Raw genomic sequence first — 19121 nt, 5'->3', positions numbered from 1 at the left:
GTTAACCTGAGGGATTGAGTGGAGTACACAAGAGAGGGTGCCGGTCATGATTAGCCTTTGACTTCCAAGGCAAGAGAAATGTATGTGTCACCCTTCCTGTAGGATTTAGGAAGCCTCTGGTGCAGCTGCAGTCGTGCTTTGGAAATGACATGGTAATGTTCCGCGTTCCATGCCAAGTATTTCTGTACTGATTCTCGAGCCCGCATGCGTACTGTTGTCAGACTTTGGAATTGGGTCCCTGAGCCTTAGCTAGTGTTAGGGTTTGGTCCAAGGAAGTCGCCAGGCCTGAAGCAACTCCTGTTTTGTGATCTCCCTCGAGGGCTGAATTGAGGGCACATGCGAGGGTGTGGTTCAATGTAGTGTATGGTTAGAGATAGGGGTAGGTGTAGGGTGAGGGTAATTGTTAGGGGTACTGTTAGGGTTATGGTTTGGAAATAACGTGGTGATGATATATATTCCATGCCAAGTATTTCTACACCTGTTTACGAACCCTTGTGTGTGCTATTGTCAGATTTTGGACTTGTTTCCCCATGGGAGAGACACTTAGATAGGTTTAGGGTTTGGTCCAGGAATGTCACCAGGACCAAAGCAACTCCAGTGTTGTGAATTCCATGGAGCTCTGAAGTCAGGGCACATGCGCAGCTGTGGGTCTGGTGTAGACTTAATGAGATAGATAGGGTTCAGTGTAGGGTGATATTTAGGGTTAGGATTACTGTTACGTTTAGGTTTAGGTCCCATGACCCTCCAGACACTGACCCCAAACAGAGCAGGTGTCAACCTGAAGAGCTGAGTGTAGTACACAAGGGAGGGTGCCCGTCAGTATTCGTATTTGGGTTCCAAGACCAAACAAATGTATGGGCCACCCTTTGGGTAGGCCTCAGGATTCCTCCCGTGCAGCTGCAGTCACGCTTTGGAAGTGACATGTTGATGTTCCAAGTTCCATGCCAACTATTTCTGGACCAGTTCTTGAACCAGTGTGAGAGCTGTTGTCAGACATTGGAATTGGGTCCCAATGCATACAGAGCCATAGCTAGGGTTAGAGTTCATTCCAGCGGTGTGGCTATGGCCGAAGAGACTCCAGTGTCGTGATCTCGCTGCAGGGCTGAATTGAGTGCCCATGCGAGTGTGCGGGTCAAGTGTAGTGTTTGGGTTAGAGATAGGGTTAGGTGTAGGTTGAAGTTTATGATTAGGGTTATGATTAGGGTTAAGGTTAAGTCCTAACCCAGCAAGCTCCAGGCACTGAACGCAGAGCAGAACAATTGTCTCCCCTAAGGGCTGAGTGTAGGATACAATGGAGGGTGACTGTCCGGATTAGTCTTTGGGTTCCAAGGACAGGCAAATGTATGGGCAACCCTTCGGGTTGGCCTCAGGAATCCTCTTGTGCAACTGCAGTTGTGCTTTTGAAATGACATGGTTATGTTCCATGCTGAGTATTATTGCACCGATATTCGAACCCTTGTGGGTGCTGTTGTCAGGTTTTAGAATTGGGTCCCCATGGAGAGAAAGCCTTAGCTAGGGTTAGGGTTCAGTCCAAGGAAGTCGACAGGGCTGAAGCGACTCCAGTCTCATGATCTCCCTGAGGGCTGTGTTGAGGGCCCTAGAGAAGGTGGGGGTCAAGTATAGGGTTCAATTAGAGATAGGGTTAGGTGTAAGTTGAAGGTTATGTTTAGGGTTTCGTTTAGGGTTAGTTTTAGGTCCCAGGAGGCTCCAGGCACTGAACCCACAACAGTGCAGTTGTCTCTCTGAAGGGATGAATGGAGTACATAAGGGAGCGTGCCAGTCAGTGTCAGTTCATAGGATCCAAAGCCAGAGAGATGTTTGGGCCACCCTTGGAATAGGCCTCAGGAATCCTGTCGTGCAGCTGCAATCACACTTTACAAAAGACATGGTGATGATCCATGTTCCATGCCGAGGATTGTTGCACCGATTCTCGAACCCGTGTGCGTGCTGTTGTCAGACTTTTGAATTGGGTCCCCGTGGGGATAGACACTTAGCTAGGGTAAGAGTTCGGTACAGGGAATTGCTAAGCCCGAAGTGACACCAATGTTGTTAATTCCATGGAGGGCTGAAGTGAGGGCACATGTGTGGCTGTGGATCTGGTTTACTTTTCATGTGCTAGTAGTGTAGGTTGAGGGTTATGGTTAGGGTTATGTTTATGGTTAGTGTTAGGTCCCAGGAGCCTCTCCATCCGTATAGTTTCAAATGGCAAGATTTTATTCTTTTTGATGGCTAAGTAATATTCCATGGTGTGTGTATGTATGTATGTGTATACACACACACGCACACACACACATGTAGATACTATGTATGTATGTATGTATGTATGTATATATACCACGTCTTTATTCATTCCTCCATCGATGGACATTTGGGCTTTTTTCCATACTTTAGCTATTGTTGATAGTACTGCTATAAACTTTGGGGTTCACGTGTCCCTTCAAAGTAGCATATCTGTATCCCTTGCATAAATACCTACTAGTGCACCTGTTGGGTTGTAGAACAGTCTTCTTTTTCGTTTTTTGAGGAACCTACCTACTGTTTTCCAGAGTGGCTGCACCAGCAGTGCAAGCCAGTGCACCAGCAGTGCAAGAGTTCCTCTTTCTCCATTTCCTCGCCAACATCTGTTGTTGCCTGCGTTGTTAATGTTAGCCATTCTCACAGGGGTGAGGGGGTGTTTCATTGTGGTTTTAATTTGTATTTTCCTGATGAGTGATTTTGAGCATTTTTACATGTGTCGGTTGGCCATCTGGATGTCTTCCTTGGAGGAGTGTTTGCTCGTGTCTTTGCCCATTTCTTCACTGGATTACTTGTTTTTTGGGTGTTGAGTTTGGTATGTTCTTTATAGATTTTGAATACTAATCCTTTATCTCATATGTCATTTGCAAATATCTTCTCCCATTCTGTTGGTTGCCTTTTAGTTTTGCTGATTGTTTCCTTCTCTGTGCAGAAGGTTTTTATTTTGATGAGGTCCTAATACTTCAGTTTTGCTTTTGTTTCCCTTGCCTCTGGAGATGTATTGGGTAAGAAGATGTGGACGCCAACATTAAGAGGTTTTTGCCTGCTTTCCCCTTGAGGATTTTGATGGCTGCCTATCTTACATTTAGGTCTTACATCCGTTTAGAGTGTCTTTTTGTGTGAGAAAGTGGTCCAGGCTCATTCTTCTGCATATCACTGTCCAGTTTTCCCAGCACACTTGCTGAGGAGACTGTCTTTATTCCATTGGATCTTCTTTCTTTTGGTCAAAGACTAGTTTGCCATACATCTGTGGGTCCAATTCTGTGTTCCTGTTCTGTTCCATTGATCTGAGTGTCTGTTCTTGTGCCAGTACCATACTGTCTTGATGATTACAGCTTTGTAATACAGCTGGAAGTCCAGGATTGTGATACCTCCTACTTAGGTTTTCTTTTTCAAGATTGCTTTGGCTATTCGGGGTCTTTTCTGGTTCCATACAAATTGAAGGATTGTTTGTGTAACTCTGTGGAGAATGCTGGTGTTATTTCGATAGGCATTGCATTGAATATGTAGATTGCTTTGGGTACTATTGACATTTTAACAATATTTGTTCTCCCTATCCAGGCTCATGGAATGTTTTTTGTTTTTCTGTGTTTGTCATCTTCAATTTCTTTCATAATCTTTCTATAGATTTAAGTGCATAGATTTTTCACCTCTTTGGTTAGATTTATTCCTAGGTATTTTATGGGTTTTGGTGCAATTGTAAACGGGATGGATTCTGTGATTTCTCTTTCTGTTGCTTTTTTGTTTGTGTATAAGAATGCAACTAATTTCTGTGCATTAATTTTATACCCTGCCACTTTGCTGAATTCATGGATCATTTAACAGTTTTTTGGTGGAATCCTTTTATCAAGAAAGGATGCTGTATTTTGTCAAATGGTTTCTCTGCATCTATTGAGTGCGTCATGTGGTTCTTGTCTTTATTTTATTGATGTGATGAATCACATTGATTATTTTGTGGATATCAATCCAGCCAGGTTAAATCCCACTTGGTCATGGTGAATAAAGTTTAAATGTATCATTGGATCTGGTTGGCTAATATCTTGTGGAAGATTTTTGCATCCATGTTCATCATGAAAATTGGTCTATACTTCTACTTTTTAGTGGGATCTTTGTCTAGTTTTGGAATCCAGGTAATGCCAACTCATAGGAAGAGTTTGGATGTTTCCTTCCATTTCTATTTTTGGGACAGCTTCAAGAGAATAGGTGTTAACTCTTCCTTAAATGTTTGGTAGAATTCCCCTGGAGAGCCATCTGGCCCTGGGCTCTTGTTTTTTTGGGAGATTTTTGATTACTAATTCAATTCTTTACTGGTTATGGGTCTGTTCAAAATTTCTATTTCTTCCTCTTTCAGTTTTCATAGTTTGCATATTTCTAGGAATTTGTCCATTTCTTCCAGATTGTCCATTTTATTGGTATATAATTGCTGATAATATTCTCTTATTCTTTTTTGTATTTCTGCTGTTTTGGTAGTGATCTCTCCTCTTTCATTCTTGATTTTATTTATTTGGGTCCTTTCCTTATTCTTTTTGATCCAACTGGTTGGTGGTTTATCAATTTTATTTATTTCAAAGAACTAGCTTCTGGTTACATTGATCTCTTCTACTGTTTGTGTGTGGGGGGGGTTGTTGTTTGTTTTTGTTTTTGTTTTCAGTTTTGAAAGCATTGATTTTTGCTGTAATCTTTATCATTTCTTGTCTTCTGCTGGATTTGGATTTTATTTGATGATCTTTTTTCCATTACTTTAAGGTATAAGCTTACGTCATGTATCTAAGACTTTTCTTCCCTCTTTAGGAAGGCCTGGATTGCTAAACTTCCTCTTATGACTATCTTTGCTGCATCCCAGAGGTTTTGGACTGTGGTGTTATCAGTTTTATTGGCTTCCATGTACTTTTTAATTTTCCCTTTAACCTCTTGGTTCACCCATTCATTCTTTTTTTTAATTTTAGTTTTTATTATTTACAATTTATATCCAAATTAGTTACCGTACAGTGCAACAGTTATTTCATGAGTAGATTCCTTAGTGCCCCTTACCCATTTAGTCCATCCGCCCCACAACCCCTCCAGTAACCCACTGTTTGTTCTCCATATTTATGTGTGCACTTCTTTTGTACACCTCCCTGTTTTTATTTTTGTTTCCCTTCCATTATATGTTCATCTGTTTTGTGTCTCAAAGACCTCCTATGAGTGAAGTCATATGATATTTGTCTTTCTCTGACTACTAATTTCACTTAGCATAATACCCTCTAGTTCCACCCATGTAGTTGCAAATGGCAAGATTTCATTCTTTTTGATTGCTGAGTAATACTCCATCACACACACACACACACACACACACACACACACCACATCTTCTTTGTCCATTCGTCCATCAATGGACATTTGGGCTTTTTCCATACTTTGGCTATTGTTGATCGTGGTGCTATAATCCTGGGGGTGCATGTGTCCCTTCAAAACAGCACACCTGTATCCCTTAGATAAATGCCTAGTATTGCAATTGCTGTGTCGTAGGATAGTTCTCTTTTTAGCTTTTTGAGGAGCCTCCGTACTGTTTTCCAGAGTGACTGCAGCAACTTGCATTCCACTATTCATTGTTCCGTAGGATGTTCTTCAGTCTACAAGTATTTGTTATCTTTCCAATTTTTTTCTTGTGGTTGATTTAGAGTTTCATAGCATTGGGGTCTGAAACTGTGCACGGTATGATCTCTATATTTTTGTACTTGTTGAGTACAAGTAAACATAAAATTATTTATGTTTATTTATTTTAGAGAGAGAGAGAGAGAGAGAGAGAGACAGGGGCAGAAAGAGAGGGAGACACAGAATCCAAAGCAGGCCTCAGGCTCTGAGCTGTCAGCACAGAGTCCGACACAGGGCTCAAACTCACAAACCATGAGATGACGACCTGAGCTGAAATCAGATGCTTAACTGAATGAGCCTCCCAGGCACCAACTTTAATGAAATTTTAAATGACACCATTCAAAGTACACTTGATACCTTGCAAACTCAGAGAGAGAGAAAGCAATGTGAAGAATCAGGAAGTGGTAAGAGTTGGCTGCTGAGTTTTACTGTATTTTGGCTTTGGAGGGTGTTTGTTCATTGGGTGAAGTGAGCACAGCATATTTGCCTGCCCTTTACCATAGTACACAGTGGACCTCTGGGAGCCAAAACTCTTTCTGACCAATGAGCTGGAATTTTACTAGGACCGCCAAGATGAGATTTGCTATTTCAAGGACCAGGAGTTATCTTTTATTTTCACAACTCGGTAATTATCAATCATTCAACTCTGCCCTCCAAGATATGTAGAAAATACCCAAATATAGTTGAGAGAGAAAGGGTGATAGCCAAAGTGTATAATCCTTTCCCTTTAAAAAATATGTTTAAATTATGGTTTATGATTTTTTTTTAATTTTAGTGAGGGGAAATGCAAGTGGGGGAGAGGGGCAGAGGGAAAGAGAGAGAATCTTAAGCAGGATTCACACTCAGTGTGGAGCCCAACACAGGTCTGGATCACATGATCCTACAATCATGACCTGACCCAAAATCAAGAATCTGATGCTCAACTGACTGGGCCACCCAGGTGCTCAATAGTCTCTTTCTCTCTGAATGCTGAATAGTAAAGTTTCAACGTGAATGGGGGATAAACAGGCATACATACATACATATATACATACATACATACATACATACATACATACATACATATGTATACCACTAAGAAAGCCATGAGTTGTTAGACATGAACTATTTTCCATCATCTTTGTCTTCTAGTTATATTCATGCCTCAAAGTGTTTGTTGATTGCAATGCAAGATCTTGCTGTGTGAGGTACAAATTGTTGTGTGATCAGTTTTCCGTGAAAGTCTTTCCTCATATCTGTCTTAACCACAGATGCAAATGTTGAATTCGAGGATGTAGAGCTAAGAGCCTTGAGGTCCAATAACTGTCAACTAGAAGTTATATTTTCTGTTGGGGAGAAATCCCCATATGATGGCAATGACTTTGCATTGGTAAGGGAAAGAATACTTTCATGCCTTCATGGTTCTTGCCTTTTTCTGTCTCACCAAAATCAAGACTCAGGTCATGTGCCCGTTTATCAAGAAAACACCTTTTTTTTTTCCAGAAAATAAAAACGTCCTGGAAGACAAGCATAATGCATTGAGGTCTGTGAAAGCCACAAAGGAAGCAAAAGTCAAGCAGCTGAAAGAGAAAGCACATAACCTGGAAGAATTCTATGAACAAAGAAAAGTGCCTTCAAAAAAGTAAGATGGGGCGCTTGGGTGGCTCAGTCGGTTGAACGTCCAAATTCGGCTCAGGTCATGATCTCAGGGTCCATGAGTTCAAGCCCCATGTCAGGCTCTGTGTTGACAGTTCAGAGCCTGGAGCTTGCTTTGGATTCTATATCTTCCTCTAGCCCTACCCAACTCGCACTCTGTCTCTATCAAAAAATGAATAAACGTTAAAAAATATTTAGAAAAGTAAGATGTTCACGTGACAACTGTCACAAGGACCGGATTGTATGGGAGAACATGGCAGCCAGTAGAGATAATTGTATTTCTTTTGGAACTGGGTCCAGAGTATTTTTGCCCAATGCATTCAGTAGAATTGGACCTTCCCTTCCTACCTTGCTTTCTGTAACGTAACCGACATTTTCCTTTCTGTCCTAAGTGCTTGCCACACATTGTGTCATGTTTTGGGGGCGGAAGAGGGAAGGTACCATCATTAATAACTTTAATACCTGGATCCACTCTGGAATCACCTACACTGTCCTGTAGGTTTCAATCGCATCACACTGTTTTGTCGCCCAGCAATTAGGTCATTTTTGTTCAGGACCAGACATGGGTCAAAAATGTGTGGGGAAAAAAATGAATTATCTTGCTGCAGAAACAATGGAGGTTGCTTTCTGGAAAGTGGGTAGGGGTACCAGCAGTACTGGATCCCTGCATCCATTCTGCCAGTGAGATTGTTCACTGCAGGCCCAATCCGTAAGAAAGTCAAGTTGTTTCCTGTCCCCCGATTTTTCAAGTGTAACTCTTCTGAGTCTTGGCCAAAGCCTGCAGCTTCACTAGGGCTCATCTTTGCTGGCCGTCCCTGAACTACACTTGTTTACTTCTAACTCTGTGCCCATAAAGTTCCTCAGCTTCTTTGCCATTCAAGTGTATGCCCCCCACATCAATGATGAGTCCTAGGGAGTTTGGGTCCAACTGCCAGGCTGGCTTTGTCCTGGGCTTCCTTCTTCTCCATCTTGGTCTTGTGTGTCTTCGTGGGGTTGTCAGATACTTGGTGCATTCAGTCACATGTCTCCTCCTTTGTACAGTATTTCCTTTTGTTCTCAGGAGGAGATGCGGGACTTGAGACCCTCACTCGTGTTGGAAAGTGAAGTCTTCTCTTCCCTGGAGACTCACTTTATGTTCATCCTTCCCATAGCTGGGGTTAGGGCTTGCTCTGTCTCACTGGCATCTTGTTTTTGTTAACTCGTAAGCTCTTCCTGTGAGTGGGTACAACACCCTGATCACCTGTCTATCTTCAACCCCTTACAACAGAGCCACTACATTACAACCACTCCAGCAAGCATTTGCCGAAGGACTGCCTGAGAGGCCAGAAGGAAATGCATGTGCCTTTCTCTGTCTAGTGCTTTTGTGTCATTTTCTAAGAGATTTTCAATTTTTCATGTGATTCTTGAGTACATCAAGTGTTAAGTTGAAACCATCTCAGTCAACACCACAAACAAAATAGTCTGAGGGCAACACAGCAACCCAGCCTTGCCAAGCATTGCCTTTGGCTGCCTTCACTATCAACGGAATGAGTCTTGTTAAAGTAGATTTGGCTCCATGAAGTTGAGAGTTTTCCACCTGAAATCTCTTTCCTGGAAGTAAACCCAGACTGTGTGACAGTTCATATCAGGTTGTACGTCAGGAGATGATGTTGTTCTAAGATTGGCCTTTTGAAGGTGGAGGCAGGGGTTGCAGTCCTGAACTCTAGCGATGTGTGGGAGTGAGCTGCAATGTTAGTGAAACCATAATCTGGAAGGTCGTCTTTCAGGTGATTGCCTGTGTCATGGTACAACTTTTGGACTGAGAATCAGGGCTCCCCACGGAGATGTAAGACTAGTGATGATCCCCTGCTTCATCCTAATGGGTACAGTTGGTCAGATATGGTTTTTCACTCACTGATGAAATGAGTCTTCACCATCTCAAACAAAAGACCAACTCTGGGAAGGCACAAAATACAATGTTATTTGATGACTTTATGATAAAGGAGATGAAACAAGAGAACTAGAAAGACAGTTCCAATAGTAGAGACGTGGCAGCAGACAGAAGTTGAATTTTCTTGAACTTAAATGGGGTGTTCACTTCATTTGTCTGATTGGGTTGTCTGTGCATTTATGGGAGAAGTGGGGGAAGGGATATTTGCATAGGCCTTCAAGAGTGCTGGGAGGTAAAAAGGGAGAACTTCTGGACCTTGGTCCTGACTGTGTATGTATTTTTCCCATCTTAGGAAGCTGAAAATGACACTGTGAACTGGCGGCAAAGAAGAATCATCTGGCAGCTGCGGGTAAAATTTGAAAATAGCTACAGAAAGGGCGCCCGGGTGGCTCAGTCGTTTAAGTGTCCAACTTCAGCTCAGGTCATAATTTCACAGTCCGGGAGCTCGAGCCCCATGTCAGGCTCTGTGCTGACAGGTCAGAGCCTGGAGCCTGTTTCAGATTCTGTTACATCTCTCTCTGTCCCTCCCCCGCTCATGCATGTGCTCACTCTCTCTCTGTCTCAAAAATAAACATTAGGAAAAAAAAAGAAAATAGCTACAGAAGAAATAAACAAGTACAAGTGAGTTCAGCTAGTAATTACCAGAAGCTCATGAAACCGCTGTTCATTTTTTGGTTTTTAATCTTTTTGCAATGTTTAAAGTCAACATATACATAGAGTGTTAACAGATAAAAAAGGTAAATTTAGAAAGAATAAAACAATTAAGTTTATAAACATTTGCAGATCTCAAGTAGTGGCCAGACTGTGTGGAAACTTTGTCCATGCTAACATTCCTCGGGGGTGGTGTCAATTGTCAACATCTGTAGGAAAGCAGTGTGTCGTACAATGAATCATACCCATCAACGTGGTAGTGCCATTTCATGGCCCTTGTCTTTGCAACCCTGGGAAACATGGTGAGGATATAAGTTATAGAAGAATAGATCTTTATGATAAAAGACACTTGTCACATGATGAGTTAGAGAAAGATTGAAAATGGGAAGGAACTCTATGAACTCTGAACCCTACAGGCATGGAATAATGAGTAAGGAAAGGATGTAACAAGAGCTTTGATCCTACTGGTCATTGATAATCATGGGCAAAGTGTTTCATGTGTAAGAATAAATTGTATCAGGGGACAGATATGAGGTTGTTGGGAACGTGGGCAGCTTATTTAAAATCATACCCAATATTGGGCCTTATCTGACAAGAGCAATTGTAACTCACAGGCAACAAATTGAACAAACACGGGAACAGCTGCAGCAGGCAGAGCTCCCCTTTAGATACCAGGTAACCTGAGTTCTGCCTGACATACTGAAGCCTTAGCACCTCACGCGGGTGAGTGTAGTGGCCCTTGGAATCCCTGACCACAGGCTTTTCATTGTTGGCTTTTTCAGCTTGCAGTTCATGAGAAGAATGCTCAGGACAACTAGGTAAGTGTTTTCTTGTTTCCTCCTCTTTCTCTGGTGCACAGTGTGGCACCACCTTCCGACTGAAGGTGGATGTGTTTTTTCTCCCCCAGATCAAGACTCAGATCTGGGACAGGGAGATGGTGGAGCAGGGCAGGGAGGTCGCTTACTTGAAATACAGGTGTGGTCATTTGACTTGCGTTTTTATGGGTGTTTCCAGGGATGACGCCTGCACTGTTAGTTGTCTAGTAGACGACGTGGTGTTACAACTCTTATAGAAGTCCATTATTTTTCTGTATCCAAGACTGGACGGGATGGAAGCAAAGAGGCTGCCTGAGGGATACACGAGGCAGAAACCAATGGCTGCAAGACCAGAGACGCAGAACCCTCCGAGGAGAGGTAAGAGGCACGTTGTGATGTGCCGCAATCTAACTTCTGCTGTGCAGCTTGTTCCTGTGGATGATCATTGTGTGGTCTGGAAAGAATCACAAGCACTAAGGACAGCAGGTGGTCTGAAGGGGTGACAGAAGGGTGTTCTCCTCTGCTGCCGCAGTCAGTGAGGCACTTGTCCCTGAGACTGGTGGAGCTCATGCCCCTCCTCTACCGGTGACCCTCCCACCTCCTCTAGCATCCCCCTGTCTGAAGAGCCTGGAAAGGATGACAGGACATGGGCCTCATCCTTCTTCCCACCCGGACTCAATGTGAAGACTTTAGTTTATTTGAGGAGAAGGTCATTTATTCACTAGTTTTAACGGTCTTTCTTTTTGTTTGTTTTTGGGAACTGTACTCCTACATCCCTCAATTGAAGTTCCATAAAGCTTAGCTTAGTCCCCTGATGGTATCAGTGTAACTCTGCAGCTTCACTGCTAACTTCTCACAGTTTCCCATTTCTCTATAGTGTCAAATTAGTCTTTCCTTATATACTAACTGCTCTCATGTGGAAGGCAGCTTGTAGATAAGCTGAGAGATTGAACAATTTGCCTGAAGTCGGAAGAAATGCACGCTTCTTGAGGACTCATTGAGGATATATGCCAAACCAGTAATCTTTTTTTTTTTAAGTTTATTTATTTTGAGAGAGGCAGAGACAGAATGCCAAGCAGGTTCCACACTGTCAGTGAGGAACCCAATGCTGGGCTTGAATTCACAAGCTGTGAGATCGTGACCTGAGCCAAAATTAAGAGACGGATGATGAATCCAAGCATCCTCATATTAATTCTTTATCTGTAATGAAATCGTGATTTCCCATGATGTATACTGAGAAAACTGTTTTACTGATGAATTCTAAATTGCTAGTTGTGCCTGACCTGTCCACAGTTATGTGATTAATTATGAAACAACATGAACTAGAGCACCGTGAGGTCTTTATCAAGGTGAGGGGATGGTTCTCTCCCTTATCCTTGGGGGTCACCTGAGGCATGTGGGATACCCTCTGCCTCTGGTCACGGACCTGACTGAAGGGAAAAGTTTAAGATATTTGAGGAATGAGTTGAGGGATTGTTTTCATTATGCCCAGTCCTCTGAAAGCAGAATAAACCTCTGTCCCTTCTAGGGTCTTTAGTAGATTGAGAAACTGCTGAAACCTCTGTGAGTTACAGCGACTCTGGCTGTACCAAGAATGCAGACAAGGACAAGGTAAATGCCGGGGCCATTCTCAGTTGTAACTCTTTTGGGAAACCCTCATCTTTATGTACAGCACGCTCACCCAGCCTTGTCTTGTTTTGCGTGTTGTGTGCTATGTCTATTTCTTCTTTGTTTTCGAAACGCATACTCATAACCCAGGAGCCCACAGGCTTCTCAATTTTTAGTCTGTCAGCTTTCTGTGGTAAGTTTAGAAGCCAAAAGCGCTTAGAGACTGAGTACCTTTAGGTTTTTCCGTGAGTTTCAAGAAATAACGAGAGGAGGATGACTGCACACTCCAAACAGAAGTCTCCTGGCCTGGGTGACCCCTTGCAGACCTCACCTCGGTGGGAAGAGTGTGGTTGCTGTGTCTTTCTTTCTTGATTCTGGCTAGGAGATGAACCGGTTAGAAACGACCTCATGACTCCAACTTTATATGTTGTGCCCTGTGCCATTTAGAGTGGTCCTAGATAAAGCCAGTGTCATCAGTCATCACCTTCCTGTCTTTGTTGGTAAATGACTTGCCTGGAATCCTCCACCTATACCTTAGGTAAAAATAGTTTGAACACTGTGTCCTTCAATTGTGTTTCTATGAGCAGTTTTTGGTTGTGTCCCCAGTCACTGTTAGAGCTCATACAGTCTCATGACACATACCAGGAGTTTTGTACCAAAACACTTGCATGAAATCTGTTATGTGAATTTCTCCTTCTTTTTTTCTGTTGCACATAATTACTCTGTGTCCTGTAGTATGCTTAAAGTCAGAATTCCCTATGAATTAAGATGAACACATCTGAGCTTTGTAGACATTCACCACAAGTAACTTGTTCTTCACAGAGGTCTCTCATTCCCCTGCAGGATTCCAGGCATCCTCCACTCCCCAGAGGTCTCAGAGGCCTTTGACAACACTTCATGAGGGAAGACTCCTTTCTCAGGGAGAAGAGCAAAGGAAGCATAGAGAGGGTCCGGCTGCAGAACGTTTTGCCAGGAGTGGCTGTGATTCCATGAGCGGAATATGAGCCGTGTATTCCTACTTATTTTTGTGTGTGTGTGTGTTCTTAATATACCAAAAGCAGAGCATCTGGAGTTGCTGTAGAGGAGGGATGCAGGGTGAACCTGGACATCGATGGCTGCCTGTCTGGAGAATGCTACTTCATTAATCTGTAATTACTTCTGTTAACCCTCTAGGACAGGACCCTTGCCATTTTCTTCCACAGACATGGGCAGTGATGTGTGGTGGCAGTAGGTTAACCTCTTGCATCTACTACCCCAAGCTGTAGGTGGTATCCAGTGGCAGGGACAGAGTTTTCAGGTACTGATGCTACTCTCTTGGATCCTGGTGGTAGAGAAGGTGGCAGGTGCTGACACATTCTTCTCTGGGTTACAGCTGCTTTTGGTATTGGTTCTCTTGTCTGGCATATGGATGTAGCTGTCAATTCTGCAGGGCAGTCTGGATCCTGGGGACCTCCTCTGTTAACTGGACGATTCTGCATGCCCTACCCTGGAGACGCCCCACCCCCATGGACTATTACGCACGTCCACCTCCTGAACCTTAGTGGCCCTGAGGCCACTCAGAACCCCTCCACCTGCAACACTTGGTAAGATGATCTGAGCACTAGGAGTTGACTTGTAAAACACACTCACCTTATTTTGTTGCTGTTAGGTCTTGGGCCAAGGTGTAGAGGCGGTACCACAGATATTGTGATGCAAGGGGAATGTGTCTGCTGCCATTACCACATTCCTCAAAAGTTTCTCAGGATCTCATCTTTGTCCTTTCCCCCACAATGGGTTGGTACAGGCATCTCTTGTGGAAAAGGAATGGGGCCGTATGCAGAAAATCAGACATAGCGCTTCAGCAGAAATGCCCTGTACACAGTCCACGTGCTGGGATCTGTGAGGCATGAGGCACAATGTAACGTACGTCCATCTAGTTGTGCCCCCAGCCATCCATAGTTGTTCGCTGAGTGAATACATCTGAGTCAGGGCTTTTAGGAGTCTTCATCAAGTTACAAGGGATGGTTCTTCAAGTTCTTTTTGGGTATCACCGGAGGCATGTGAGACACCCTGTGCATGTAATTTGGGATCTCACTGGGACAAAGAGTTTAAGTTGTTCGAAGTATGAGGGGAGGGTTTTTTGTTTTGTTTTTGACCTCCAAACAGTCTACTCAAGTCAGAATAAACCTCCATCCCTTCTAGAGCTTTTTGTAGGTCCAGAAGTAGGAGTCACAACCAAGAGTGACATCGACACTGGCTCTGCCAAAACTGCCGTGAAGCACAAAGTAAATGCTGTGGCCATTTTCAGTTCTAATTCTTTACAGACCGCCACATCTTTCTGTACAGGACACCCTCCTGCCATTTTCTCTGGTTTGTGTGAAGTATGGGCTGTCTGCTGTTTTTGTTTTTTTTTTCCCCAAATGCAAAACCTTTACCGCCGAGTCTACAGGCTTCCCTCTTTCCCAGCTGGCATCTGTTTGTGGTAACTTGAGCAGCTAAGCATGCCTAAAGGTGGGGGCCATAGGGCTTTTCTAATGTGTTCCTGGAATAAATCAAGGAGGATGACACCACACTCCACTTGGAAGTCTCCTACCTTGCCTCATTCTTTGTGGATCTCCTCAATGTGGAATCATTGCTCTTGCTGTTTCCTCCTCTCCTGTTTCCTTCTATTGAGGGTTTTAACGTGCTCAGAATAATCTGTGGGTATCCTTACAACTTGAAAATGCGAACTGCCTTCACTCCAACTTATATTTTTGCATGTGTCATTTACAATGGTCTTAGACAAAGTAAATTTCATACCTATCAGCATTTTGGTAAACATGCTGTCCAGAATCCCTTCAGGTGTGCCCTGGGCACACACACTCTGAACTATAAGAGGTGGCATATTTGTCATAGAAAACATGCACTGGAACTTAATTTGTGAAGAGAAAAAATCCAAAATTACCTGTGTGGCAAGTCCCCACGGTGTCCTTCGCTTGTGTTCACCTGAGCACGTTCTCTCGTGTCCTGTGTCACAGGTACAGCTAAAACATGGAAACTTACACCAGACATCAAAGTGCATTTGTGTTAATTTTGTCTTTTAGAATTTCAGCTCATTTTTCCAGAGAACACAATTACCCTGCAAAATGTACTGTACTTAAGCTGAGAAGTACCTCTGAATTCAAATAAATTAGCTGAACCTAACTAACATGTATAGGCCAACTAACGTGTATAGGCCACCTGTTTCTCTAAGAGCATGCTTTCCCAGTTCCTCTACAGGCCCTCAGGATCCCCATCTCCCCATATGTCTCTGTGCCCATGGATAGCACTTCCAGAGAGGAGGAGACCCCATTGTCGGGACAGTAGTTTGGGCACAGGCAGGGGCTTAGAGGCAGAACTTTGAGCCACGAGGGCTATGATTCCATGTGTGGACACTGGCTTTGTCATTCCTTCTCATTCTGTAGTTCTTCACATGCACAATAAACAGCCTCTGTGGTGGAGGGGATGAAGGGTGGAGTGTGATCCTGGACATAGTTGCCTTCCTATCTGGAATATGCTACTGTGTTAATTTAGTATTCAGCCTATAAATCTTCTAGGAAAAGGGCCCTTGCTGTTTCTACGTTTCCAGACACGTGGGGACATTAGTTTACCCCAATCACATCCTCTTCCCACCCCAAAGCTGTAAGTGGAACCCAAAGTATGGGTAGAGATTTTGGCACTGATGCTGCCCTCTTGGAATCTGGTGGTGGGGAAACTAGTAGGATATGAGCACTGCTGCTTTGGGTTTCTGCTTTTTGCTGGTGTTGGTGCTCTGTTCTGTCCTATGAACATACCTCTCATTTCTTTTCCGCAGGCTATTTTGTATGCAAGAGTCCTGGTCCTTTCCCAGGATTGCCTTGCAGGCTGTACCCGGTGGACCACCCTTCACCACCAGTCATGGGCTATAGGCCACATCCCCCTCCTCCACCTACTCTATTTGTTAAGATGACCTGAATTGGATGAGTGGCTGGTAAAGTATATTCATCTTCTTCATGATTGACTGTGGCAATGATGTAGAGATGGTTGTGAGTCTTGGCAATCCAACTACAAACTGCCTGAGGACACCGTAGCATATCTCAAGTTTCTCAGGACATACATACAATGGGCAGTGTCATGTCCCTGTAATACAGTGAGCTATACGTTTTTCTTGTCAAATGAAAGAGGAGTTTTTACACAAAAGCAGACGTATCAGCAGTACTGGTGCGTATGTTGGAGACACAATGTGTTGGGTTCTCTAACTTTTAGAGCATCAGGTGTCCCGTGTGAAAGAGGGACATTCATTAAATGATTCAGACCTTGTAATCACCAAAATGGAAACACCAGTGAAGGATCCAGGGCAAAAACGGGGGAACCTTGAATCATACAGGAATAGAAGGGAAGTTGAGCACAGTAAGCAGAGTTTGAGGAGGTGCAGAGGGTAGGGTGTTGGGGTCAGTGAGATGCAGTGGGAGGTCATTCCTGGCCGCAGCCTGAGCAGGGAGTGTGAGGTCCATACGGAGGTGCTGTGTGGGATTACTATCAGTGCACAATGCACCGTTCATCTCCAAAATATCAGTGTGTTGCCAAAGTGCACGCAGGTAATCATGTAAAAAGATTCTTGTCTCTCTGGATTTTCCTGAAGGTTCTGGTATTTGTGGGGGGAAAAGAGCCCTGGAGATATGGGGAATTTAACTTGGTCTTATGAAAATGCTGTATGCCCAAGTTCATATCCCTCAGTGAGACTAAAAGTGGAGACAGAGTCTAGATCAGCTGAGTCATCCTACAATTCAGGGCTGGCCAGATGCCACCACTACTGGACCCCTGTCATCATCGTGACTACAGCTTTGCATCTCCTCAAACTTCTCTCACAATATACTGAGGTTTTGCCTGTGTTCCTGCTGTCTCAGCCCTAATACCAGTTCTCAGTGGGACCTACACAGAGCCTCAGCTGTGTTATCTGTGAAAACAGGGATAACATTTGTTTCCAAGAACAAGAGAAAAAGAAGACATTCAGTGCAGAAATCATCTGCAAAATCTCTGGGAATTGTCCCCTCACGCTTCTCACAGTTTCAATTAAGATATCCACACAATGATCCTCCAAAAAAGATGGTCACGGGAGTTCATTAAACTAAGACTGTTAACAACTCAGCCCAGGGAGTGGGAATCACTGTTTTAAAAAATAAGACAATGTCCTTCATTTTTCTATTAGAATTCGGGCCCTGTCACACAATGAAAGAAAAGATAAGTATGAGAATATGTACATTCAGAGACCTAGATCTGAAGATAATCATTTTCTATTACACATAATCTCACAGAGGCAGCCACACACTAAAATGTTCATCTGAGGCCACAGATAAACTACAGAAGACAGAATGCATGTAGGAAAACATAAGATCACAGGGGAATAAACCAAAATCTCTTTGCCTTATAGGACAACTCTTTTGAAATTTGAAGAGGACTGCATGGTGACAGACAATCGTGTTTGTATATACATTTTAAGAAGGTGTCAGATCTACCTGAATGCTTTCCCTGCCCATCATGTCCCCTCCACTTTGTCCTTCTTACTGTCCCATAATCTACCTTTCATCGTTTTGTCTCTGTGTCAGCGTCTGCTTCTAGGGCCATCTACTCTCGCTCCCCATTGAGTGCACACAGTGGGGTTCCTGTACACACAGGTAACAAAGTGCCAGAAATGGTGGTGATGGAGGATAGAAGCAAGATCACCCTTTGTGCAGGGGAACCTGAGGGAGTTTTCCGGGGTGATGGGAACTACCTATATCTAGATTGATGGGGTGCTTATGCTCAATTATTTTGGGAATATTCCCTGACTCCATGGTGCCTTGGGGTCAGACAGGTATCTGTCCTTAGGAAATGGCTGAGATCTAATGGTGGAGAAGGATGAGGAACCAGCTGTAGAGAGGAGTGAGGGTCAGACCCACGCCCAGGATGCCAGGTCTCCACAGACAGCACCACGTGTAGGAGGACCCTGAGGAGCAGAGATTTCTTGATCAGACCCATGAACTACATAATCCTCCTGTAGTTTCCTCACTGAGTGATGGCAGAGCAGAGACCAGCAGCTGGAGGACACCCTTATCATGGCTGGAATGGAGCAGTGGGCCTGGGGGAGTGAGTCAGGGAAAGGGACAGGCAGAAGGTAGTGACAGGGAGTTTGAGAGACAAACGGAAGAGAGGAGAAGGGACCCTTCTCTGCTGACTTCACCTACATTTCTGTGTGACCAAAACGAGACCCTTGTCTCCCACGGAAGGGAAGAGGGCTGGCAAAACACCGAGTGACATACTCAGCTCAAGTGCCCAGGGTATCTGCCTTGCTCTTGAGTACCTAACACAGGAAGCATGTGCTTTCTGTCACGATTGGAACTGCAGCCTGTACCATTTAGTGAAAATCAATCCAATTATGCATCCCTCAGCATTAAAGTACTGCAACAAAATTAAGTGAACAGACTGAAAGATACAACGCAGGATAAAGTCCAAAGGTAGAGCGATGGCAAAACTTACGGGAATACAGTCTATCCGAAAAGGAGGTAGGTACCCTAGTGCATGCATTCAGACACCTGGCCAATATCCGAAACCGTTAAAAAAAAAAAAAGTCCTTACTTCAAAAGCAACATTAGCTCTAGACACAAAGGGATCATGATTTAAGGTTTAGAGAGCAACCATATGACTTCATGGTGCTGTATCCATGAGATCAAGTCTCATCAAATTATACCCTTTAAATTGAGGCTCTTTGTTATATGTAAATTATACCTCATTAAAGAGAGTTTCAAAGCACAATATACTAGAAGCAAATGTGGGAACGTTCCTTTCTAATCCTGAAGTGCACGGGTGATATGAGTCAG

At 43.6% G+C, this 19121-nt stretch overlaps 2 long non-coding RNA genes across 3 annotated transcripts; one reads left to right on the top strand and one right to left on the bottom strand.

Moving 5' to 3' along the window:
- The first annotated feature begins 10341 nt into the window (after window positions 1-10341).
- LOC128776412 (uncharacterized) lies at window positions 10342-17815 on the top strand. Of its 2 annotated transcripts, none has more exons than XR_008421460.1 (6): window positions 10342-10540; window positions 10655-10683; window positions 10773-11058; window positions 13718-13871; window positions 16100-16255; window positions 17696-17815. It is a non-coding gene; the product is annotated as an uncharacterized LOC128776412 (long non-coding RNA). The 2 variants fall into 2 exon arrangements; XR_008421459.1 differs by having other exon boundaries at window positions 10648-10683.
- On the bottom strand, window positions 14007-18830 carry LOC128776413 (uncharacterized). Its single transcript, XR_008421461.1, has 3 exons — window positions 18781-18830; window positions 15212-15304; window positions 14007-14164 (listed from the first exon to the last, which is right to left on the bottom strand). It is a non-coding gene; the product is annotated as an uncharacterized LOC128776413 (long non-coding RNA).
- Window positions 18831-19121: the final 291 nt, after the last annotated feature.

This window comes from Panthera pardus, unplaced genomic scaffold (assembly GCF_024362965.1).
Source record: "Panthera pardus isolate Hobbes unplaced genomic scaffold, ASM2436296v1 HiC_scaffold_125, whole genome shotgun sequence".
NCBI lineage: Eukaryota > Metazoa > Chordata > Mammalia > Carnivora > Felidae > Panthera > Panthera pardus.
Note: the sequence above shows the minus strand (reverse complement) of the source record. Positions and strands in the feature narration are given on the sequence as shown.